This window comes from Pleurodeles waltl, chromosome 5 (genome assembly GCF_031143425.1).
Source record: "Pleurodeles waltl isolate 20211129_DDA chromosome 5, aPleWal1.hap1.20221129, whole genome shotgun sequence".
Lineage (NCBI taxonomy): Eukaryota > Metazoa > Chordata > Amphibia > Caudata > Salamandridae > Pleurodeles > Pleurodeles waltl.
The window spans coordinates 591971618-591995292 of record NC_090444.1 but is presented as its reverse complement, the minus strand read 5'-3'; the positions used below and the strand labels follow the sequence as shown (position 1 = coordinate 591995292).

The following is a 23675-nucleotide window of genomic DNA, read 5'->3' as shown; positions in this document are numbered from 1 at the left end:
AGGGAGGCCGGCCCAATGGGTCCTCAATGGACCGATAGAACCCAGTGCCTCACCTGGCCTGGTATTTCCAGCTTCACAAAGCAATCTGGTGGCAAGGCTTACTTTAGCAGTCCTGCTGAAAAGGGGGTCCCCATATGGCCCAGAGGCCCTCATTTGCATAGGCCCTGCCCTTCTCTCTGCTCTGCCCAGCTTCCCACAAAGCAATGCGTCACTGGCAACAGTATAGAGTTGGGGGACGGGGTAAAGGATAATGACAGGGAGGCTGGAAAATAGAAAGAAAGGTCACTGAAGTGCTGAAGTCTTCCTTGCTAAATGCAGCTGGGCACTGGCATTGGCCTGCAGGAGCGGTTAACACCTTAAGAATGTTGAGGGGCGGCCAATTCAAAAATACAAATGGGAAGGAAGGCACTGGAAGTTGCTTTATTATTACTAGAAGACTTGCAAACAAAGGACCTTTCTCTCTCGAAAGCTGTTAAAAATATGGAACGCTTCACGAATTTGCGTGTCATCCTTGCGCAGGGGCCATGCTAATCTTCTCTGTATCGTTCCAATTTTAGTATATGTACCGCCGAAGCAAGCACACTTCATGGGTGAGCCTTCAATGTATATACACTCCCTGAATCTGCAGTCTTCAGACGTAGGGTGGCCTGAAAGCGCTGATTGGATGGTCCAGTAAGCATTCAATTCTGAGACACATGGCAATAAGGCATGAGGCCTAACAATCTACTTCTATTCCCTATATTTGTGGTCCAAATCTTCACACATTGTAAGCATCTTCATTACGCCAGGTTGCAAAGGCTCATGGTCCAGACTACAGGCAAAGAGCATTGTGACATCACACTTCCTGGGGAACGTTGATGGAAAAGGTGAGTCAGCTGCACAGTAGGCTAGGTGATGGCTTGTGGGAGTGGGATGGTGTTGTGGTGGGTTCCAGGGCAGAGAGAGCATATGAAAAGGTGTCTTAATTTTCACCTGTATTTGAATAATAAACGCTTTAGTGTTGTACTGGCCTGCTTACTAAGGAATCCTCAGGCTCAGCCCCTTACAGCTCTGGAAACGATGATGTTGAACCAGACTCTGTAAGAAACTAATGCTTATTCAAAATGTTTCTTTGCTGCTGGGTCTGCTTGGTCTGGCACTTGTGTCCTTTTCTCTCCTAGGGTCCTTGGTGTAACTTACGAAAACCTGACAGAACGTAATTTCAGGGGGGCAGGTAAGTTCACTTGCAGCTTCAGTGTGCGTTGTAAATGTGGTTACATATTGTGATAGAATGACGTTTTAAAACACAGACACACACACACGCGAGGGCGCGCATTCTCTAGCACTCTCTGAAGGAGAAGGGGGAAAGTGCTCTTATATGGGGCCAGTGGCGCAATGGATAACGCTTCTGACTATGGATCAGAAAATTGTAGGTTCGACTCCTATCTGGCTCGGAAGGGTTGCCGGTCCCTTTTTTCATGTAATTACACTTGAGTTCTTAATTATCTCAGTCTTCTTGTAGGATTAACATTCCGGTGCGGGATGTATCCAACAATCGTTCTGTGGTAAGGAGGCTGTGATAGCAACTGTGGCTAGTAGAAAGTTTAATGATTGTCCTGGATTCTATGAGCCTGACCTTTGAATGTTTCCCAAGCCTAAGCTTTTTGAACAAGGGAGGAAAACTTCACAACATTTGTTTTCTGGAGTGAAAATAGTTTTACTTCAAGGGTCAAGATGCGGGTCGCAGGGGTCTAAAAAATTGGTTGTGCAGGATTTTTAGGAACAACTGTTCAAGACACCCACCTTTTAGAACTCTCTTGAAAATTATAGAAATAAGCCCCATGTGAAAAGGCTCCTGGTGAAAGAGATAACATGCCTTCTTTTGGATCTGAAGACTGCAGGTTTGAACCCTATGTAGACCTTGCACTTTTTCATCTATTGTGATTTTTTAATCAGTAGGCTGCAGTTTAATGCTCATCAGTAATACTACTCTTGGGCACAGGCAGATGTCATTCGATTGATGGCAGCCTCAATAACAAAGCAGGGGACGGCGGGCACACAATTATATGCACAATGAGGCAATGTCTTTGATTTGGTGGAAGAGAATTAGAATGCCTAGGTAGGGGGCGAAAAGTTACACTGCCTATGATGGCAAACATTCTTAAAAAGAGCCTGCTTGCAGATGAAAGGAACATTTACCTCCAAAGATTCAATATAGTAAACAGCTCTCAAGGAAATACTACTGATTGGTGGAAGTGAAAGATTGTGGAGCAACTACTCCCCGAACCATAGGCATTTCTGAGAGAAATGGGGGGAATGATTTCAAATGTTGCCCAGACGTGGGTCTTGAAAAGTCCATCATAACCCCCCAGTAAAACTGAATTTTGAAACAGCCAAGCGTTCACCCTCAAGGGGTGCGCGGGTCTGGGATTTCAACAGGGGTCCTTGATCCTTCAAACAAGGTATAAAGGTTGTTAACACAGATGTGTGCCAGAGTGTGTAGTGTGTTTGAGTTAGCACTTGATAGATGGCCCTTTTAATTTTATGAGAATCATAATGCACTGAGCCAGTTCCTTGTTATCCATGGGCCAACACCTGACACACCCAGATGGAACCCAAGGCGGGGAGAGAGGTGGATTAGAGCAGCTTCAAGAGCATTGTGCTCTTTCTGCCTTCTGCCCCTCTCATCCCCGATCGGCCACGATCGGCCAAAACCTCTCTAAAAGGGTGCAGGGTGAACATTTCTTGGACCTCAGAAACTGAGGGAGGCCGGCCCAATGGGTCCTCAATGGACCGATAGAACCCAGTGCCTCACCTGGCCTGGTATTTCCAGCTTCACCAAGCAATCTGGTGGCAAGGCTTACTTTAGCAGTCCTGCTGAAAAGGGGGTCCCCATATGGCCCAGAGGCCCTCATTTGCATAGGCCCTGCCCTTCTCTCTGCTCTGCCCAGCTTCCCACAAAGCAATGCGTCACTGGCAACAGTATAGAGTTGGGGGACGGGGTAAAGGATAATGACAGGGAGGCTGGAAAATAGAAAGAAAGGTCACTGAAGTGCTGAAGTCTTCCTTGCTAAATGCAGCTGGGCACTGGCATTGGCCTGCAGGAGCGGTTAACACCTTAAGAATGTTGAGGGGCGGCCAATTCAAAAATACAAATGGGAAGGAAGGCACTGGAAGTTGCTTTATTATTACTAGAAGACTTGCAAACAAAGGACCTTTCTCTCTCGAAAGCTGTTAAAAATATGGAACGCTTCACGAATTTGCGTGTCATCCTTGCGCAGGGGCCATGCTAATCTTCTCTGTATCGTTCCAATTTTAGTATATGTGCCGCCGAAGCAAGCACACTTCATGGGTGAGCCTTCAATGTATATACACTCCCTGAATCTGCAGTCTTCAGACGTAGGGTGGCCTGAAAGCGCTGATTGGATGGTCCAGTAAGCATTCAATTCTGAGACACATGGCAATAAGGCATGAGGCCTAACAATCCACTTCTATTCCCTATATTTGTGGTCCAAATCTTCACACATTGTAAGCATCTTCATTACGCCAGGTTGCAAAGGCTCATGGTCCAGACTACAGGCAAAGAGCATTGTGACATCACACTTCCTGGGGAACGTTGATGGAAAAGGTGAGTCAGCTGCACAGTAGGCTAGGTGATGGCTTGTGGGAGTGGGATGGTGTTGTGGTGGGTTCCAGGGCAGAGAGAGCATATGAAAAGGTGTCTTAATTTTCACCTGTATTTGAATAATAAACGCTTTAGTGTTGTACTGGCCTGCTTACTAAGGAATCCTCAGGCTCAGCCCCTTACAGCTCTGGAAACGATGATGTTGAACCAGACTCTGTAAGAAACTAATGCTTATTCAAAATGTTTCTTTGCTGCTGGGTCTGCTTGGTCTAGCACTTGTGTCCTTTTCTCTCCTAGGGTCCTTGGTGTAAGTTACGAAAACCTGACAGAATGTAATTTCAGGGGGGCAGGTAAGTTCACTTGCAGCTTCAGTGTGCGTTGTAAATGTGGTTACATATTGTGATAGAATGACGTTTTAAAACACAGACACACACACACGCGAGGGCGCGCATTCTCTAGCACTCTCTGAAGGAGAAGGGGGAAAGTGCTCTTATATGGGGCCAGTGGCGCAATGGATAACGCTTCTGACTATGGATCAGAAGATTGTAGGTTCGACTCCTATCTGGCTCGGAAGGGTTGCCGGTCCCTTTTTTCAGGTAATTACACTTGAGTTCTTAATTATCTCAGTCTTCTTGTAGGATTAACATTCCGGTGCGGGATGTATCCAACAATCGTTCCGTGGTAAGGAGGCTGTGATAGCAACTGTGAATAGTCGAAAGTTTAATGATTGTCCTGGATTCTATGAGCCTGACCTTTGAATGTTTCCCAAGCCTAAGCTTTTTGAACAAGGGAGGAAAACTTCACAACATTTGTTTTCTGGAGTGAAAATAGTTTTACTTCAAGGGTCAAGATGCGGGTCGCAGGGGTCTAAAAAATTGGTTGTGCAGGATTTTTAGGAACAACTGTTCAAGACACCCACCTTTTAGAACTCTCTTGAAAATTATAGAAAGAAGCCCCATGTGAAAAGGCTCCTGGTGAAAGAGATAACATGCCTTCTTTTGGATCTGAAGACTGCAGGTTTGAACCCTATGTAGACCTTGCACTTTTTCATCTATTGTGATTTTTTAATCAGTAGGCTGCAGTTTAATGCTCATCAGTAATACTACTCTTGGGCACAGGCAGATGTCATTCGATTGATGGCAGCCTCAATAACAAAGCAGGGGACGGCGGGCACACAATTATATGCACAATGAGGCAATGTCTTTGATTTGGTGGAAGAGAATTAGAATGCCTAGGTAGGGGGCGAAAAGTTACACTGCCTATGATGGCAAACATTCTTAAAAAGAGCCTGCTTGCAGATGAAAGGAACATTTACCTCCAAAGATTCAATATAGTAAACAGCTCTCAAGGAAATACTACTGATTGGTGGAAGAGAAAGATTGTGGAGCAACTACTCCCCGAACCATAGGCATTTCTGAGAGAAATGGGGGGAATGATTTCAAATGTTGCCCAGACGTGGGTCTTGAAAAGTCCATCATAACCCCCCAGTAAAACTGAATTTTGAAACAGCCAAGCGTTCACCCTCAAGGGGTGCGCGGGTCTGGGATTTCAACAGGGGTCCTTGATCCTTCAAACAAGGTATAAAGGTTGTTAACACAGATGTGTGCCAGAGTGTGTAGTGTGTTTGAGTTAGCACTTGATAGATGGCCCTTTTAATTTTGTGAGAATCATAATGCACTGAGCCAGTTCCTTGTTATCCATGGGCCAACACCTGACACACCCAGATGGAACCCAAGGCGGGGAGAGAGGTGGATTAGAGCAGCTTCAAGAGCATTGTGCTCTTTCTGCCTTCTGCCCCTCTCATCCCCGATCGGCCACGATCGGCCAAAACCTCTCTAAAAGGGTGCAGGGTGAACATTTCTTGGACCTCAGAAACTGAGGGAGGCCGGCCCAATGGGTCCTCAATGGACCGATAGAACCCAGTGCCTCACCTGGCCTGGTATTTCCAGCTTCACCAAGCAATCTGGTGGCAAGGCTTACTTTAGCAGTCCTGCTGAAAAGGGGGTCCCCATATGGCCCAGAGGCCCTCATTTGCATAGGCCCTGCCCTTCTCTCTGCTCTGCCCAGCTTCCCACAAAGCAATGCGTCACTGGCAACAGTATAGAGTTGGGGGACGGGGTAAAGGATAATGACAGGGAGGCTGGAAAATAGAAAGAAAGGTCACTGAAGTGCTGAAGTCTTCCTTGCTAAATGCAGCTGGGCACTGGCATTGGCCTGCAGGAGCGGTTAACACCTTAAGAATGTTGAGGGGCGGCCAATTCAAAAATACAAATGGGAAGGAAGGCACTGGAAGTTGCTTTATTATTACTAGAAGACTTGCAAACAAAGGACCTTTCTCTCTCGAAAGCTGTTAAAAATATGGAACGCTTCACGAATTTGCGTGTCATCCTTGCGCAGGGGCCATGCTAATCTTCTCTGTATCGTTCCAATTTTAGTATATGTGCCGCCGAAGCAAGCACACTTCATGGGTGAGCCTTCAATGTATATACACTCCCTGAATCTGCAGTCTTCAGACGTAGGGTGGCCTGAAAGCGCTGATTGGATGGTCCAGTAAGCATTCAATTCTGAGACACATGGCAATAAGGCATGAGGCCTAACAATCCACTTCTATTCCCTATATTTGTGGTCCAAATCTTCACACATTGTAAGCATCTTCATTACGCCAGGTTGCAAAGGCTCATGGTCCAGACTACAGGCAAAGAGCATTGTGACATCACACTTCCTGGGGAACGTTGATGGAAAAGGTGAGTCAGCTGCACAGTAGGCTAGGTGATGGCTTGTGGGAGTGGGATGGTGTTGTGGTGGGTTCCAGGGCAGAGAGAGCATATGAAAAGGTGTCTTAATTTTCACCTGTATTTGAATAATAAACGCTTTAGTGTTGTACTGGCCTGCTTACTAAGGAATCCTCAGGCTCAGCCCCTTACAGCTCTGGAAACGATGATGTTGAACCAGACTCTGTAAGAAACTAATGCTTATTCAAAATGTTTCTTTGCTGCTGGGTCTGCTTGGTCTAGCACTTGTGTCCTTTTCTCTCCTAGGGTCCTTGGTGTAAGTTACGAAAACCTGACAGAATGTAATTTCAGGGGGGCAGGTAAGTTCACTTGCAGCTTCAGTGTGCGTTGTAAATGTGGTTACATATTGTGATAGAATGACGTTTTAAAACACAGACACACACACACGCGAGGGCGCGCATTCTCTAGCACTCTCTGAAGGAGAAGGGGGAAAGTGCTCTTATATGGGGCCAGTGGCGCAATGGATAACGCTTCTGACTATGGATCAGAAGATTGTAGGTTCGACTCCTATCTGGCTCGGAAGGGTTGCCGGTCCCTTTTTTCAGGTAATTACACTTGAGTTCTTAATTATCTCAGTCTTCTTGTAGGATTAACATTCCGGTGCGGGATGTATCCAACAATCGTTCCGTGGTAAGGAGGCTGTGATAGCAACTGTGAATAGTCGAAAGTTTAATGATTGTCCTGGATTCTATGAGCCTGACCTTTGAATGTTTCCCAAGCCTAAGCTTTTTGAACAAGGGAGGAAAACTTCACAACATTTGTTTTCTGGAGTGAAAATAGTTTTACTTCAAGGGTCAAGATGCGGGTCGCAGGGGTCTAAAAAATTGGTTGTGCAGGATTTTTAGGAACAACTGTTCAAGACACCCACCTTTTAGAACTCTCTTGAAAATTATAGAAAGAAGCCCCATGTGAAAAGGCTCCTGGTGAAAGAGATAACATGCCTTCTTTTGGATCTGAAGACTGCAGGTTTGAACCCTATGTAGACCTTGCACTTTTTCATCTATTGTGATTTTTTAATCAGTAGGCTGCAGTTTAATGCTCATCAGTAATACTACTCTTGGGCACAGGCAGATGTCATTCGATTGATGGCAGCCTCAATAACAAAGCAGGGGACGGCGGGCACACAATTATATGCACAATGAGGCAATGTCTTTGATTTGGTGGAAGAGAATTAGAATGCCTAGGTAGGGGGCGAAAAGTTACACTGCCTATGATGGCAAACATTCTTAAAAAGAGCCTGCTTGCAGATGAAAGGAACATTTACCTCCAAAGATTCAATATAGTAAACAGCTCTCAAGGAAATACTACTGATTGGTGGAAGTGAAAGATTGTGGAGCAACTACTCCCCGAACCATAGGCATTTCTGAGAGAAATGGGGGGAATGATTTCAAATGTTGCCCAGACGTGGGTCTTGAAAAGTCCATCATAACCCCCCAGTAAAACTGAATTTTGAAACAGCCAAGCGTTCACCCTCAAGGGGTGCGCGGGTCTGGGATTTCAACAGGGGTCCTTGATCCTTCAAACAAGGTATAAAGGTTGTTAACACAGATGTGTGCCAGAGTGTGTAGTGTGTTTGAGTTAGCACTTGATAGATGGCCCTTTTAATTTTATGAGAATCATAATGCACTGAGCCAGTTCCTTGTTATCCATGGGCCAACACCTGACACACCCAGATGGAACCCAAGGCGGGGAGAGAGGTGGATTAGAGCAGCTTCAAGAGCATTGTGCTCTTTCTGCCTTCTGCCCCTCTCATCCCCGATCGGCCACGATCGGCCAAAACCTCTCTAAAAGGGTGCAGGGTGAACATTTCTTGGACCTCAGAAACTGAGGGAGGCCGGCCCAATGGGTCCTCAATGGACCGATAGAACCCAGTGCCTCACCTGGCCTGGTATTTCCAGCTTCACCAAGCAATCTGGTGGCAAGGCTTACTTTAGCAGTCCTGCTGAAAAGGGGGTCCCCATATGGCCCAGAGGCCCTCATTTGCATAGGCCCTGCCCTTCTCTCTGCTCTGCCCAGCTTCCCACAAAGCAATGCGTCACTGGCAACAGTATAGAGTTGGGGGACGGGGTAAAGGATAATGACAGGGAGGCTGGAAAATAGAAAGAAAGGTCACTGAAGTGCTGAAGTCTTCCTTGCTAAATGCAGCTGGGCACTGGCATTGGCCTGCAGGAGCGGTTAACACCTTAAGAATGTTGAGGGGCGGCCAATTCAAAAATACAAATGGGAAGGAAGGCACTGGAAGTTGCTTTATTATTACTAGAAGACTTGCAAACAAAGGACCTTTCTCTCTCGAAAGCTGTTAAAAATATGGAACGCTTCACGAATTTGCGTGTCATCCTTGCGCAGGGGCCATGCTAATCTTCTCTGTATCGTTCCAATTTTAGTATATGTGCCGCCGAAGCAAGCACACTTCATGGGTGAGCCTTCAATGTATATACACTCCCTGAATCTGCAGTCTTCAGACGTAGGGTGGCCTGAAAGCGCTGATTGGATGGTCCAGTAAGCATTCAATTCTGAGACACATGGCAATAAGGCATGAGGCCTAACAATCCACTTCTATTCCCTATATTTGTGGTCCAAATCTTCACACATTGTAAGCATCTTCATTACGCCAGGTTGCAAAGGCTCATGGTCCAGACTACAGGCAAAGAGCATTGTGACATCACACTTCCTGGGGAACGTTGATGGAAAAGGTGAGTCAGCTGCACAGTAGGCTAGGTGATGGCTTGTGGGAGTGGGATGGTGTTGTGGTGGGTTCCAGGGCAGAGAGAGCATATGAAAAGGTGTCTTAATTTTCACCTGTATTTGAATAATAAACGCTTTAGTGTTGTACTGGCCTGCTTACTAAGGAATCCTCAGGCTCAGCCCCTTACAGCTCTGGAAACGATGATGTTGAACCAGACTCTGTAAGAAACTAATGCTTATTCAAAATGTTTCTTTGCTGCTGGGTCTGCTTGGTCTAGCACTTGTGTCCTTTTCTCTCCTAGGGTCCTTGGTGTAAGTTACGAAAACCTGACAGAATGTAATTTCAGGGGGGCAGGTAAGTTCACTTGCAGCTTCAGTGTGCGTTGTAAATGTGGTTACATATTGTGATAGAATGACGTTTTAAAACACAGACACACACACACGCGAGGGCGCGCATTCTCTAGCACTCTCTGAAGGAGAAGGGGGAAAGTGCTCTTATATGGGGCCAGTGGCGCAATGGATAACGCTTCTGACTATGGATCAGAAGATTGTAGGTTCGACTCCTATCTGGCTCGGAAGGGTTGCCGGTCCCTTTTTTCAGGTAATTACACTTGAGTTCTTAATTATCTCAGTCTTCTTGTAGGATTAACATTCCGGTGCGGGATGTATCCAACAATCGTTCCGTGGTAAGGAGGCTGTGATAGCAACTGTGAATAGTCGAAAGTTTAATGATTGTCCTGGATTCTATGAGCCTGACCTTTGAATGTTTCCCAAGCCTAAGCTTTTTGAACAAGGGAGGAAAACTTCACAACATTTGTTTTCTGGAGTGAAAATAGTTTTACTTCAAGGGTCAAGATGCGGGTCGCAGGGGTCTAAAAAATTGGTTGTGCAGGATTTTTAGGAACAACTGTTCAAGACACCCACCTTTTAGAACTCTCTTGAAAATTATAGAAAGAAGCCCCATGTGAAAAGGCTCCTGGTGAAAGAGATAACATGCCTTCTTTTGGATCTGAAGACTGCAGGTTTGAACCCTATGTAGACCTTGCACTTTTTCATCTATTGTGATTTTTTAATCAGTAGGCTGCAGTTTAATGCTCATCAGTAATACTACTCTTGGGCACAGGCAGATGTCATTCGATTGATGGCAGCCTCAATAACAAAGCAGGGGACGGCGGGCACACAATTATATGCACAATGAGGCAATGTCTTTGATTTGGTGGAAGAGAATTAGAATGCCTAGGTAGGGGGCGAAAAGTTACACTGCCTATGATGGCAAACATTCTTAAAAAGAGCCTGCTTGCAGATGAAAGGAACATTTACCTCCAAAGATTCAATATAGTAAACAGCTCTCAAGGAAATACTACTGATTGGTGGAAGAGAAAGATTGTGGAGCAACTACTCCCCGAACCATAGGCATTTCTGAGAGAAATGGGGGGAATGATTTCAAATGTTGCCCAGACGTGGGTCTTGAAAAGTCCATCATAACCCCCCAGTAAAACTGAATTTTGAAACAGCCAAGCGTTCACCCTCAAGGGGTGCGCGGGTCTGGGATTTCAACAGGGGTCCTTGATCCTTCAAACAAGGTATAAAGGTTGTTAACACAGATGTGTGCCAGAGTGTGTAGTGTGTTTGAGTTAGCACTTGATAGATGGCCCTTTTAATTTTGTGAGAATCATAATGCACTGAGCCAGTTCCTTGTTATCCATGGGCCAACACCTGACACACCCAGATGGAACCCAAGGCGGGGAGAGAGGTGGATTAGAGCAGCTTCAAGAGCATTGTGCTCTTTCTGCCTTCTGCCCCTCTCATCCCCGATCGGCCACGATCGGCCAAAACCTCTCTAAAAGGGTGCAGGGTGAACATTTCTTGGACCTCAGAAACTGAGGGAGGCCGGCCCAATGGGTCCTCAATGGACCGATAGAACCCAGTGCCTCACCTGGCCTGGTATTTCCAGCTTCACCAAGCAATCTGGTGGCAAGGCTTACTTTAGCAGTCCTGCTGAAAAGGGGGTCCCCATATGGCCCAGAGGCCCTCATTTGCATAGGCCCTGCCCTTCTCTCTGCTCTGCCCAGCTTCCCACAAAGCAATGCGTCACTGGCAACAGTATAGAGTTGGGGGACGGGGTAAAGGATAATGACAGGGAGGCTGGAAAATAGAAAGAAAGGTCACTGAAGTGCTGAAGTCTTCCTTGCTAAATGCAGCTGGGCACTGGCATTGGCCTGCAGGAGCGGTTAACACCTTAAGAATGTTGAGGGGCGGCCAATTCAAAAATACAAATGGGAAGGAAGGCACTGGAAGTTGCTTTATTATTACTAGAAGACTTGCAAACAAAGGACCTTTCTCTCTCGAAAGCTGTTAAAAATATGGAACGCTTCACGAATTTGCGTGTCATCCTTGCGCAGGGGCCATGCTAATCTTCTCTGTATCGTTCCAATTTTAGTATATGTGCCGCCGAAGCAAGCACACTTCATGGGTGAGCCTTCAATGTATATACACTCCCTGAATCTGCAGTCTTCAGACGTAGGGTGGCCTGAAAGCGCTGATTGGATGGTCCAGTAAGCATTCAATTCTGAGACACATGGCAATAAGGCATGAGGCCTAACAATCCACTTCTATTCCCTATATTTGTGGTCCAAATCTTCACACATTGTAAGCATCTTCATTACGCCAGGTTGCAAAGGCTCATGGTCCAGACTACAGGCAAAGAGCATTGTGACATCACACTTCCTGGGGAACGTTGATGGAAAAGGTGAGTCAGCTGCACAGTAGGCTAGGTGATGGCTTGTGGGAGTGGGATGGTGTTGTGGTGGGTTCCAGGGCAGAGAGAGCATATGAAAAGGTGTCTTAATTTTCACCTGTATTTGAATAATAAACGCTTTAGTGTTGTACTGGCCTGCTTACTAAGGAATCCTCAGGCTCAGCCCCTTACAGCTCTGGAAACGATGATGTTGAACCAGACTCTGTAAGAAACTAATGCTTATTCAAAATGTTTCTTTGCTGCTGGGTCTGCTTGGTCTAGCACTTGTGTCCTTTTCTCTCCTAGGGTCCTTGGTGTAAGTTACGAAAACCTGACAGAATGTAATTTCAGGGGGGCAGGTAAGTTCACTTGCAGCTTCAGTGTGCGTTGTAAATGTGGTTACATATTGTGATAGAATGACGTTTTAAAACACAGACACACACACACGCGAGGGCGCGCATTCTCTAGCACTCTCTGAAGGAGAAGGGGGAAAGTGCTCTTATATGGGGCCAGTGGCGCAATGGATAACGCTTCTGACTATGGATCAGAAGATTGTAGGTTCGACTCCTATCTGGCTCGGAAGGGTTGCCGGTCCCTTTTTTCAGGTAATTACACTTGAGTTCTTAATTATCTCAGTCTTCTTGTAGGATTAACATTCCGGTGCGGGATGTATCCAACAATCGTTCCGTGGTAAGGAGGCTGTGATAGCAACTGTGAATAGTCGAAAGTTTAATGATTGTCCTGGATTCTATGAGCCTGACCTTTGAATGTTTCCCAAGCCTAAGCTTTTTGAACAAGGGAGGAAAACTTCACAACATTTGTTTTCTGGAGTGAAAATAGTTTTACTTCAAGGGTCAAGATGCGGGTCGCAGGGGTCTAAAAAATTGGTTGTGCAGGATTTTTAGGAACAACTGTTCAAGACACCCACCTTTTAGAACTCTCTTGAAAATTATAGAAAGAAGCCCCATGTGAAAAGGCTCCTGGTGAAAGAGATAACATGCCTTCTTTTGGATCTGAAGACTGCAGGTTTGAACCCTATGTAGACCTTGCACTTTTTCATCTATTGTGATTTTTTAATCAGTAGGCTGCAGTTTAATGCTCATCAGTAATACTACTCTTGGGCACAGGCAGATGTCATTCGATTGATGGCAGCCTCAATAACAAAGCAGGGGACGGCGGGCACACAATTATATGCACAATGAGGCAATGTCTTTGATTTGGTGGAAGAGAATTAGAATGCCTAGGTAGGGGGCGAAAAGTTACACTGCCTATGATGGCAAACATTCTTAAAAAGAGCCTGCTTGCAGATGAAAGGAACATTTACCTCCAAAGATTCAATATAGTAAACAGCTCTCAAGGAAATACTACTGATTGGTGGAAGTGAAAGATTGTGGAGCAACTACTCCCCGAACCATAGGCATTTCTGAGAGAAATGGGGGGAATGATTTCAAATGTTGCCCAGACGTGGGTCTTGAAAAGTCCATCATAACCCCCCAGTAAAACTGAATTTTGAAACAGCCAAGCGTTCACCCTCAAGGGGTGCGCGGGTCTGGGATTTCAACAGGGGTCCTTGATCCTTCAAACAAGGTATAAAGGTTGTTAACACAGATGTGTGCCAGAGTGTGTAGTGTGTTTGAGTTAGCACTTGATAGATGGCCCTTTTAATTTTATGAGAATCATAATGCACTGAGCCAGTTCCTTGTTATCCATGGGCCAACACCTGACACACCCAGATGGAACCCAAGGCGGGGAGAGAGGTGGATTAGAGCAGCTTCAAGAGCATTGTGCTCTTTCTGCCTTCTGCCCCTCTCATCCCCGATCGGCCACGATCGGCCAAAACCTCTCTAAAAGGGTGCAGGGTGAACATTTCTTGGACCTCAGAAACTGAGGGAGGCCGGCCCAATGGGTCCTCAATGGACCGATAGAACCCAGTGCCTCACCTGGCCTGGTATTTCCAGCTTCACCAAGCAATCTGGTGGCAAGGCTTACTTTAGCAGTCCTGCTGAAAAGGGGGTCCCCATATGGCCCAGAGGCCCTCATTTGCATAGGCCCTGCCCTTCTCTCTGCTCTGCCCAGCTTCCCACAAAGCAATGCGTCACTGGCAACAGTATAGAGTTGGGGGACGGGGTAAAGGATAATGACAGGGAGGCTGGAAAATAGAAAGAAAGGTCACTGAAGTGCTGAAGTCTTCCTTGCTAAATGCAGCTGGGCACTGGCATTGGCCTGCAGGAGCGGTTAACACCTTAAGAATGTTGAGGGGCGGCCAATTCAAAAATACAAATGGGAAGGAAGGCACTGGAAGTTGCTTTATTATTACTAGAAGACTTGCAAACAAAGGACCTTTCTCTCTCGAAAGCTGTTAAAAATATGGAACGCTTCACGAATTTGCGTGTCATCCTTGCGCAGGGGCCATGCTAATCTTCTCTGTATCGTTCCAATTTTAGTATATGTGCCGCCGAAGCAAGCACACTTCATGGGTGAGCCTTCAATGTATATACACTCCCTGAATCTGCAGTCTTCAGACGTAGGGTGGCCTGAAAGCGCTGATTGGATGGTCCAGTAAGCATTCAATTCTGAGACACATGGCAATAAGGCATGAGGCCTAACAATCCACTTCTATTCCCTATATTTGTGGTCCAAATCTTCACACATTGTAAGCATCTTCATTACGCCAGGTTGCAAAGGCTCATGGTCCAGACTACAGGCAAAGAGCATTGTGACATCACACTTCCTGGGGAACGTTGATGGAAAAGGTGAGTCAGCTGCACAGTAGGCTAGGTGATGGCTTGTGGGAGTGGGATGGTGTTGTGGTGGGTTCCAGGGCAGAGAGAGCATATGAAAAGGTGTCTTAATTTTCACCTGTATTTGAATAATAAACGCTTTAGTGTTGTACTGGCCTGCTTACTAAGGAATCCTCAGGCTCAGCCCCTTACAGCTCTGGAAACGATGATGTTGAACCAGACTCTGTAAGAAACTAATGCTTATTCAAAATGTTTCTTTGCTGCTGGGTCTGCTTGGTCTAGCACTTGTGTCCTTTTCTCTCCTAGGGTCCTTGGTGTAAGTTACGAAAACCTGACAGAATGTAATTTCAGGGGGGCAGGTAAGTTCACTTGCAGCTTCAGTGTGCGTTGTAAATGTGGTTACATATTGTGATAGAATGACGTTTTAAAACACAGACACACACACACGCGAGGGCGCGCATTCTCTAGCACTCTCTGAAGGAGAAGGGGGAAAGTGCTCTTATATGGGGCCAGTGGCGCAATGGATAACGCTTCTGACTATGGATCAGAAGATTGTAGGTTCGACTCCTATCTGGCTCGGAAGGGTTGCCGGTCCCTTTTTTCAGGTAATTACACTTGAGTTCTTAATTATCTCAGTCTTCTTGTAGGATTAACATTCCGGTGCGGGATGTATCCAACAATCGTTCCGTGGTAAGGAGGCTGTGATAGCAACTGTGAATAGTCGAAAGTTTAATGATTGTCCTGGATTCTATGAGCCTGACCTTTGAATGTTTCCCAAGCCTAAGCTTTTTGAACAAGGGAGGAAAACTTCACAACATTTGTTTTCTGGAGTGAAAATAGTTTTACTTCAAGGGTCAAGATGCGGGTCGCAGGGGTCTAAAAAATTGGTTGTGCAGGATTTTTAGGAACAACTGTTCAAGACACCCACCTTTTAGAACTCTCTTGAAAATTATAGAAAGAAGCCCCATGTGAAAAGGCTCCTGGTGAAAGAGATAACATGCCTTCTTTTGGATCTGAAGACTGCAGGTTTGAACCCTATGTAGACCTTGCACTTTTTCATCTATTGTGATTTTTTAATCAGTAGGCTGCAGTTTAATGCTCATCAGTAATACTACTCTTGGGCACAGGCAGATGTCATTCGATTGATGGCAGCCTCAATAACAAAGCAGGGGACGGCGGGCACACAATTATATGCACAATGAGGCAATGTCTTTGATTTGGTGGAAGAGAATTAGAATGCCTAGGTAGGGGGCGAAAAGTTACACTGCCTATGATGGCAAACATTCTTAAAAAGAGCCTGCTTGCAGATGAAAGGAACATTTACCTCCAAAGATTCAATATAGTAAACAGCTCTCAAGGAAATACTACTGATTGGTGGAAGAGAAAGATTGTGGAGCAACTACTCCCCGAACCATAGGCATTTCTGAGAGAAATGGGGGGAATGATTTCAAATGTTGCCCAGACGTGGGTCTTGAAAAGTCCATCATAACCCCCCAGTAAAACTGAATTTTGAAACAGCCAAGCGTTCACCCTCAAGGGGTGCGCGGGTCTGGGATTTCAACAGGGGTCCTTGATCCTTCAAACAAGGTATAAAGGTTGTTAACACAGATGTGTGCCAGAGTGTGTAGTGTGTTTGAGTTAGCACTTGATAGATGGCCCTTTTAATTTTGTGAGAATCATAATGCACTGAGCCAGTTCCTTGTTATCCATGGGCCAACACCTGACACACCCAGATGGAACCCAAGGCGGGGAGAGAGGTGGATTAGAGCAGCTTCAAGAGCATTGTGCTCTTTCTGCCTTCTGCCCCTCTCATCCCCGATCGGCCACGATCGGCCAAAACCTCTCTAAAAGGGTGCAGGGTGAACATTTCTTGGACCTCAGAAACTGAGGGAGGCCGGCCCAATGGGTCCTCAATGGACCGATAGAACCCAGTGCCTCACCTGGCCTGGTATTTCCAGCTTCACCAAGCAATCTGGTGGCAAGGCTTACTTTAGCAGTCCTGCTGAAAAGGGGGTCCCCATATGGCCCAGAGGCCCTCATTTGCATAGGCCCTGCCCTTCTCTCTGCTCTGCCCAGCTTCCCACAAAGCAATGCGTCACTGGCAACAGTATAGAGTTGGGGGACGGGGTAAAGGATAATGACAGGGAGGCTGGAAAATAGAAAGAAAGGTCACTGAAGTGCTGAAGTCTTCCTTGCTAAATGCAGCTGGGCACTGGCATTGGCCTGCAGGAGCGGTTAACACCTTAAGAATGTTGAGGGGCGGCCAATTCAAAAATACAAATGGGAAGGAAGGCACTGGAAGTTGCTTTATTATTACTAGAAGACTTGCAAACAAAGGACCTTTCTCTCTCGAAAGCTGTTAAAAATATGGAACGCTTCACGAATTTGCGTGTCATCCTTGCGCAGGGGCCATGCTAATCTTCTCTGTATCGTTCCAATTTTAGTATATGTGCCGCCGAAGCAAGCACACTTCATGGGTGAGCCTTCAATGTATATACACTCCCTGAATCTGCAGTCTTCAGACGTAGGGTGGCCTGAAAGCGCTGATTGGATGGTCCAGTAAGCATTCAATTCTGAGACACATGGCAATAAGGCATGAGGCCTAACAATCCACTTCTATTCCCTATATTTGTGGTCCAAATCTTCACACATTGTAAGCATCTTCATTACGCCAGGTTGCAAAGGCTCATGGTCCAGACTACAGGCAAAGAGCATTGTGACATCACACTTCCTGGGGAACGTTGATGGAAAAGGTGAGTCAGCTGCACAGTAGGCTAGGTGATGGCTTGTGGGAGTGGGATGGTGTTGTGGTGGGTTCCAGGGCAGAGAGAGCATATGAAAAGGTGTCTTAATTTTCACCTGTATTTGAATAATAAACGCTTTAGTGTTGTACTGGCCTGCTTACTAAGGAATCCTCAGGCTCAGCCCCTTACAGCTCTGGAAACGATGATGTTGAACCAGACTCTGTAAGAAACTAATGCTTATTCAAAATGTTTCTTTGCTGCTGGGTCTGCTTGGTCTGGCACTTGTGTCCTTTTCTCTCCTAGGGTCCTTGGTGTAACTTACGAAAACCTGACAGAACGTAATTTCAGGGGGGCAGGTAAGTTCACTTGCAGCTTCAGTGTGCGTTGTAAATGTGGTTACATATTGTGATAGAATGACGTTTTAAAACACAGACACACACACACGCGAGGGCGCGCATTCTCTAGCACTCTCTGAAGGAGAAGGGGGAAAGTGCTCTTATATGGGGCCAGTGGCGCAATGGATAACGCTTCTGACTATGGATCAGAAAATTGTAGGTTCGACTCCTATCTGGCTCGGAAGGGTTGCCGGTCCCTTTTTTCATGTAATTACACTTGAGTTCTTAATTATCTCAGTCTTCTTGTAGGATTAACATTCCGGTGCGGGATGTATCCAACAATCGTTCTGTGGTAAGGAGGCTGTGATAGCAACTGTGGCTAGTAGAAAGTTTAATGATTGTCCTGGATTCTATGAGCCTGACCTTTGAATGTTTCCCAAGCCTAAGCTTTTTGAACAAGGGAGGAAAACTTCACAACATTTGTTTTCTGGAGTGAAAATAGTTTTACTTCAAGGGTCAAGATGCGGGTCGCAGGGGTCTAAAAAATTGGTTGTGCAGGATTTTTAGGAACAACTGTTCAAGACACCCACCTTTTAGAACTCTCTTGAAAATTATAGAAATAAGCCCCATGTGAAAAGGCTCCTGGTGAAAGAGATAACATGCCTTCTTTTGGATCTGAAGACTGCAGGTTTGAACCCTATGTAGACCTTGCACTTTTTCATCTATTGTGATTTTTTAATCAGTAGGCTGCAGTTTAATGCTCATCAGTAATACTACTCTTGGGCACAGGCAGATGTCATTCGATTGATGGCAGCCTCAATAACAAAGCAGGGGACGGCGGGCACACAATTATATGCACAATGAGGCAATGTCTTTGATTTGGTGGAAGAGAATTAGAATGCCTAGGTAGGGGGCGAAAAGTTACACTGCCTATGATGGCAAACATTCTTAAAAAGAGCCTGCTTGCAGATGAAAGGAACATTTACCTCCAAAGATTCAATATAGTAAACAGCTCTCAAGGAAATACTACTGATTGGTGGAAGTGAAAGATTGTGGAGCAACTACTCCCCGAACCATAGGCATTTCTGAGAGAAATGGGGGGAATGATTTCAAATGTTGCCCAGACGTGGGTCTTGAAAAGTCCATCATAACCCCCCAGTAAAACTGAATTTTGAAACAGCCAAGCGTTCACCCTCAAGGGGTGCGCGGGTCTGGGATTTCAACAGGGGTCCTTGATCCTTCAAACAAGGTATAAAGGTTGTTAACACAGATGTGTGCCAGAGTGTGTAGTGTGTTTGAGTTAGCACTTGATAGATGGCCCTTTTAATTTTATGAGAATCATAATGCACTGAGCCAGTTCCTTGTTATCCATGGGCCAACACCTGACACACCCAGATGGAACCCAAGGCGGGGAGAGAGGTGGATTAGAGCAGCTTCAAGAGCATTGTGCTCTTTCTGCCTTCTGCCCCTCTCATCCCCGATCGGCCACGATCGGCCAAAACCTCTCTAAAAGGGTGCAGGGTGAACATTTCTTGGACCTCAGAAACTGAGGGAGGCCGGCCCAATGGGTCCTCAATGGACCGATAGAACCCAGTGCCTCACCTGGCCTGGTATTTCCAGCTTCACCAAGCAATCTGGTGGCAAGGCTTACTTTAGCAGTCCTGCTGAAAAGGGGGTCCCCATATGGCCCAGAGGCCCTCATTTGCATAGGCCCTGCCCTTCTCTCTGCTCTGCCCAGCTTCCCACAAAGCAATGCGTCACTGGCAACAGTATAGAGTTGGGGGACGGGGTAAAGGATAATGACAGGGAGGCTGGAAAATAGAAAGAAAGGTCACTGAAGTGCTGAAGTCTTCCTTGCTAAATGCAGCTGGGCACTGGCATTGGCCTGCAGGAGCGGTTAACACCTTAAGAATGTTGAGGGGCGGCCAATTCAAAAATACAAATGGGAAGGAAGGCACTGGAAGTTGCTTTATTATTACTAGAAGACTTGCAAACAAAGGACCTTTCTCTCTCGAAAGCTGTTAAAAATATGGAACGCTTCACGAATTTGCGTGTCATCCTTGCGCAGGGGCCATGCTAATCTTCTCTGTATCGTTCCAATTTTAGTATATGTGCCGCCGAAGCAAGCACACTTCATGGGTGAGCCTTCAATGTATATACACTCCCTGAATCTGCAGTCTTCAGACGTAGGGTGGCCTGAAAGCGCTGATTGGATGGTCCAGTAAGCATTCAATTCTGAGACACATGGCAATAAGGCATGAGGCCTAACAATCCACTTCTATTCCCTATATTTGTGGTCCAAATCTTCACACATTGTAAGCATCTTCATTACGCCAGGTTGCAAAGGCTCATGGTCCAGACTACAGGCAAAGAGCATTGTGACATCACACTTCCTGGGGAACGTTGATGGAAAAGGTGAGTCAGCTGCACAGTAGGCTAGGTGATGGCTTGTGGGAGTGGGATGGTGTTGTGGTGGGTTCCAGGGCAGAGAGAGCATATGAAAAGGTGTCTTAATTTTCACCTGTATTTGAATAATAAACGCTTTAGTGTTGTACTGGCCTGCTTACTAAGGAATCCTCAGGCTCAGCCCCTTACAGCTCTGGAAACGATGATGTTGAACCAGACTCTGTAAGAAACTAATGCTTATTCAAAATGTTTCTTTGCTGCTGGGTCTGCTTGGTCTAGCACTTGTGTCCTTTTCTCTCCTAGGGTCCTTGGTGTAAGTTACGAAAACCTGACAGAATGTAATTTCAGGGGGGCAGGTAAGTTCACTTGCAGCTTCAGTGTGCGTTGTAAATGTGGTTACATATTGTGATAGAATGACGTTTTAAAACACAGACACACACACACGCGAGGGCGCGCATTCTCTAGCACTCTCTGAAGGAGAAGGGGGAAAGTGCTCTTATATGGGGCCAGTGGCGCAATGGATAACGCTTCTGACTATGGATCAGAAGATTGTAGGTTCGACTCCTATCTGGCTCGGAAGGGTTGCCGGTCCCTTTTTTCAGGTAATTACACTTGAGTTCTTAATTATCTCAGTCTTCTTGTAGGATTAACATTCCGGTGCGGGATGTATCCAACAATCGTTCCGTGGTAAGGAGGCTGTGATAGCAACTGTGAATAGTCGAAAGTTTAATGATTGTCCTGGATTCTATGAGCCTGACCTTTGAATGTTTCCCAAGCCTAAGCTTTTTGAACAAGGGAGGAAAACTTCACAACATTTGTTTTCTGGAGTGAAAATAGTTTTACTTCAAGGGTCAAGATGCGGGTCGCAGGGGTCTAAAAAATTGGTTGTGCAGGATTTTTAGGAACAACTGTTCAAGACACCCACCTTTTAGAACTCTCTTGAAAATTATAGAAAGAAGCCCCATGTGAAAAGGCTCCTGGTGAAAGAGATAACATGCCTTCTTTTGGATCTGAAGACTGCAGGTTTGAACCCTATGTAGACCTTGCACTTTTTCATCTATTGTGATTTTTTAATCAGTAGGCTGCAGTTTAATGCTCATCAGTAATACTACTCTTGGGCACAGGCAGATGTCATTCGATTGATGGCAGCCTCAATAACAAAGCAGGGGACGGCGGGCACACAATTATATGCACAATGAGGCAATGTCTTTGATTTGGTGGAAGAGAATTAGAATGCCTAGGTAGGGGGCGAAAAGTTACACTGCCTATGATGGCAAACATTCTTAAAAAGAGCCTGCTTGCAGATGAAAGGAACATTTACCTCCAAAGATTCAATATAGTAAACAGCTCTCAAGGAAATACTACTGATTGGTGGAAGAGAAAGATTGTGGAGCAACTACTCCCCGAACCATAGGCATTTCTGAGAGAAATGGGGGGAATGATTTCAAATGTTGCCCAGACGTGGGTCTTGAAAAGTCCATCATAACCCCCCAGTAAAACTGAATTTTGAAACAGCCAAGCGTTCACCCTCAAGGGGTGCGCGGGTCTGGGATTTCAACAGGGGTCCTTGATCCTTCAAACAAGGTATAAAGGTTGTTAACACAGATGTGTGCCAGAGTGTGTAGTGTGTTTGAGTTAGCACTTGATAGATGGCCCTTTTAATTTTGTGAGAATCATAATGCACTGAGCCAGTTCCTTGTTATCCATGGGCCAACACCTGACACACCCAGATGGAACCCAAGGCGGGGAGAGAGGTGGATTAGAGCAGCTTCAAGAGCATTGTGCTCTTTCTGCCTTCTGCCCCTCTCATCCCCGATCGGCCACGATCGGCCAAAACCTCTCTAAAAGGGTGCAGGGTGAACATTTCTTGGACCTCAGAAACTGAGGGAGGCCGGCCCAATGGGTCCTCAATGGACCGATAGAACCCAGTGCCTCACCTGGCCTGGTATTTCCAGCTTCACCAAGCAATCTGGTGGCAAGGCTTACTTTAGCAGTCCTGCTGAAAAGGGGGTCCCCATATGGCCCAGAGGCCCTCATTTGCATAGGCCCTGCCCTTCTCTCTGCTCTGCCCAGCTTCCCACAAAGCAATGCGTCACTGGCAACAGTATAGAGTTGGGGGACGGGGTAAAGGATAATGACAGGGAGGCTGGAAAATAGAAAGAAAGGTCACTGAAGTGCTGAAGTCTTCCTTGCTAAATGCAGCTGGGCACTGGCATTGGCCTGCAGGAGCGGTTAACACCTTAAGAATGTTGAGGGGCGGCCAATTCAAAAATACAAATGGGAAGGAAGGCACTGGAAGTTGCTTTATTATTACTAGAAGACTTGCAAACAAAGGACCTTTCTCTCTCGAAAGCTGTTAAAAATATGGAACGCTTCACGAATTTGCGTGTCATCCTTGCGCAGGGGCCATGCTAATCTTCTCTGTATCGTTCCAATTTTAGTATATGTGCCGCCGAAGCAAGCACACTTCATGGGTGAGCCTTCAATGTATATACACTCCCTGAATCTGCAGTCTTCAGACGTAGGGTGGCCTGAAAGCGCTGATTGGATGGTCCAGTAAGCATTCAATTCTGAGACACATGGCAATAAGGCATGAGGCCTAACAATCCACTTCTATTCCCTATATTTGTGGTCCAAATCTTCACACATTGTAAGCATCTTCATTACGCCAGGTTGCAAAGGCTCATGGTCCAGACTACAGGCAAAGAGCATTGTGACATCACACTTCCTGGGGAACGTTGATGGAAAAGGTGAGTCAGCTGCACAGTAGGCTAGGTGATGGCTTGTGGGAGTGGGATGGTGTTGTGGTGGGTTCCAGGGCAGAGAGAGCATATGAAAAGGTGTCTTAATTTTCACCTGTATTTGAATAATAAACGCTTTAGTGTTGTACTGGCCTGCTTACTAAGGAATCCTCAGGCTCAGCCCCTTACAGCTCTGGAAACGATGATGTTGAACCAGACTCTGTAAGAAACTAATGCTTATTCAAAATGTTTCTTTGCTGCTGGGTCTGCTTGGTCTAGCACTTGTGTCCTTTTCTCTCCTAGGGTCCTTGGTGTAAGTTACGAAAACCTGACAGAATGTAATTTCAGGGGGGCAGGTAAGTTCACTTGCAGCTTCAGTGTGCGTTGTAAATGTGGTTACATATTGTGATAGAATGACGTTTTAAAACACAGACACACACACACGCGAGGGCGCGCATTCTCTAGCACTCTCTGAAGGAGAAGGGGGAAAGTGCTCTTATATGGGGCCAGTGGCGCAATGGATAACGCTTCTGACTATGGATCAGAAGATTGTAGGTTCGACTCCTATCTGGCTCGGAAGGGTTGCCGGTCCCTTTTTTCAGGTAATTACACTTGAGTTCTTAATTATCTCAGTCTTCTTGTAGGATTAACATTCCGGTGCGGGATGTATCCAACAATCGTTCCGTGGTAAGGAGGCTGTGATAGCAACTGTGAATAGTCGAAAGTTTAATGATTGTCCTGGATTCTATGAGCCTGACCTTTGAATGTTTCCCAAGCCTAAGCTTTTTGAACAAGGGAGGAAAACTTCACAACATTTGTTTTCTGGAGTGAAAATAGTTTTACTTCAAGGGTCAAGATGCGGGTCGCAGGGGTCTAAAAAATTGGTTGTG

The 23675-nt window shown here is 46.0% G+C and overlaps 18 non-coding genes across 18 annotated transcripts; 9 read left to right on the top strand and 9 right to left on the bottom strand.

Annotated features, from left to right (window-relative positions):
• Nucleotides 1-474: 474 nt before the first annotated feature.
• LOC138297919 (U6 spliceosomal RNA) lies at nucleotides 475-581 on the bottom strand. Its single transcript, XR_011204456.1, has one exon. It is a non-coding gene; the product is annotated as a U6 spliceosomal RNA (small nuclear RNA).
• Nucleotides 582-1360: 779 nt separating this feature from the next.
• TRNAH-AUG (transfer RNA histidin (anticodon AUG)) lies at nucleotides 1361-1433 on the top strand. The gene has a single exon. It is a non-coding gene; the product is annotated as a tRNA-His (tRNA).
• A 1782-nt stretch (nucleotides 1434-3215) lies between these two features.
• LOC138297731 (U6 spliceosomal RNA) lies at nucleotides 3216-3322 on the bottom strand. Its single transcript, XR_011204273.1, has one exon. It is a non-coding gene; the product is annotated as a U6 spliceosomal RNA (small nuclear RNA).
• A 779-nt stretch (nucleotides 3323-4101) lies between these two features.
• TRNAH-AUG (transfer RNA histidin (anticodon AUG)) lies at nucleotides 4102-4174 on the top strand. The gene has a single exon. It is a non-coding gene; the product is annotated as a tRNA-His (tRNA).
• A 1782-nt stretch (nucleotides 4175-5956) lies between these two features.
• Nucleotides 5957-6063, bottom strand: LOC138297730 (U6 spliceosomal RNA). The gene has a single exon (XR_011204272.1). It is a non-coding gene; the product is annotated as a U6 spliceosomal RNA (small nuclear RNA).
• Nucleotides 6064-6842: 779 nt separating this feature from the next.
• On the top strand, nucleotides 6843-6915 carry TRNAH-AUG (transfer RNA histidin (anticodon AUG)). The gene has a single exon. It is a non-coding gene; the product is annotated as a tRNA-His (tRNA).
• Nucleotides 6916-8697: 1782 nt separating this feature from the next.
• Nucleotides 8698-8804, bottom strand: LOC138297729 (U6 spliceosomal RNA). The gene has a single exon (XR_011204271.1). It is a non-coding gene; the product is annotated as a U6 spliceosomal RNA (small nuclear RNA).
• A 779-nt stretch (nucleotides 8805-9583) lies between these two features.
• TRNAH-AUG (transfer RNA histidin (anticodon AUG)) lies at nucleotides 9584-9656 on the top strand. Its single transcript has one exon. It is a non-coding gene; the product is annotated as a tRNA-His (tRNA).
• Nucleotides 9657-11438: 1782 nt separating this feature from the next.
• LOC138297728 (U6 spliceosomal RNA) lies at nucleotides 11439-11545 on the bottom strand. The gene has a single exon (XR_011204270.1). It is a non-coding gene; the product is annotated as a U6 spliceosomal RNA (small nuclear RNA).
• Nucleotides 11546-12324: 779 nt separating this feature from the next.
• On the top strand, nucleotides 12325-12397 carry TRNAH-AUG (transfer RNA histidin (anticodon AUG)). Its single transcript has one exon. It is a non-coding gene; the product is annotated as a tRNA-His (tRNA).
• Nucleotides 12398-14179: 1782 nt separating this feature from the next.
• Nucleotides 14180-14286, bottom strand: LOC138297727 (U6 spliceosomal RNA). The gene has a single exon (XR_011204269.1). It is a non-coding gene; the product is annotated as a U6 spliceosomal RNA (small nuclear RNA).
• A 779-nt stretch (nucleotides 14287-15065) lies between these two features.
• Nucleotides 15066-15138, top strand: TRNAH-AUG (transfer RNA histidin (anticodon AUG)). Its single transcript has one exon. It is a non-coding gene; the product is annotated as a tRNA-His (tRNA).
• Nucleotides 15139-16920: 1782 nt separating this feature from the next.
• LOC138297726 (U6 spliceosomal RNA) lies at nucleotides 16921-17027 on the bottom strand. The gene has a single exon (XR_011204268.1). It is a non-coding gene; the product is annotated as a U6 spliceosomal RNA (small nuclear RNA).
• Nucleotides 17028-17806: 779 nt separating this feature from the next.
• Nucleotides 17807-17879, top strand: TRNAH-AUG (transfer RNA histidin (anticodon AUG)). The gene has a single exon. It is a non-coding gene; the product is annotated as a tRNA-His (tRNA).
• Nucleotides 17880-19661: 1782 nt separating this feature from the next.
• On the bottom strand, nucleotides 19662-19768 carry LOC138297725 (U6 spliceosomal RNA). The gene has a single exon (XR_011204267.1). It is a non-coding gene; the product is annotated as a U6 spliceosomal RNA (small nuclear RNA).
• Nucleotides 19769-20547: 779 nt separating this feature from the next.
• Nucleotides 20548-20620, top strand: TRNAH-AUG (transfer RNA histidin (anticodon AUG)). Its single transcript has one exon. It is a non-coding gene; the product is annotated as a tRNA-His (tRNA).
• Nucleotides 20621-22402: 1782 nt separating this feature from the next.
• LOC138297724 (U6 spliceosomal RNA) lies at nucleotides 22403-22509 on the bottom strand. Its single transcript, XR_011204266.1, has one exon. It is a non-coding gene; the product is annotated as a U6 spliceosomal RNA (small nuclear RNA).
• Nucleotides 22510-23288: 779 nt separating this feature from the next.
• On the top strand, nucleotides 23289-23361 carry TRNAH-AUG (transfer RNA histidin (anticodon AUG)). Its single transcript has one exon. It is a non-coding gene; the product is annotated as a tRNA-His (tRNA).
• The last annotated feature ends 314 nt before the right edge of the window (nucleotides 23362-23675 follow it).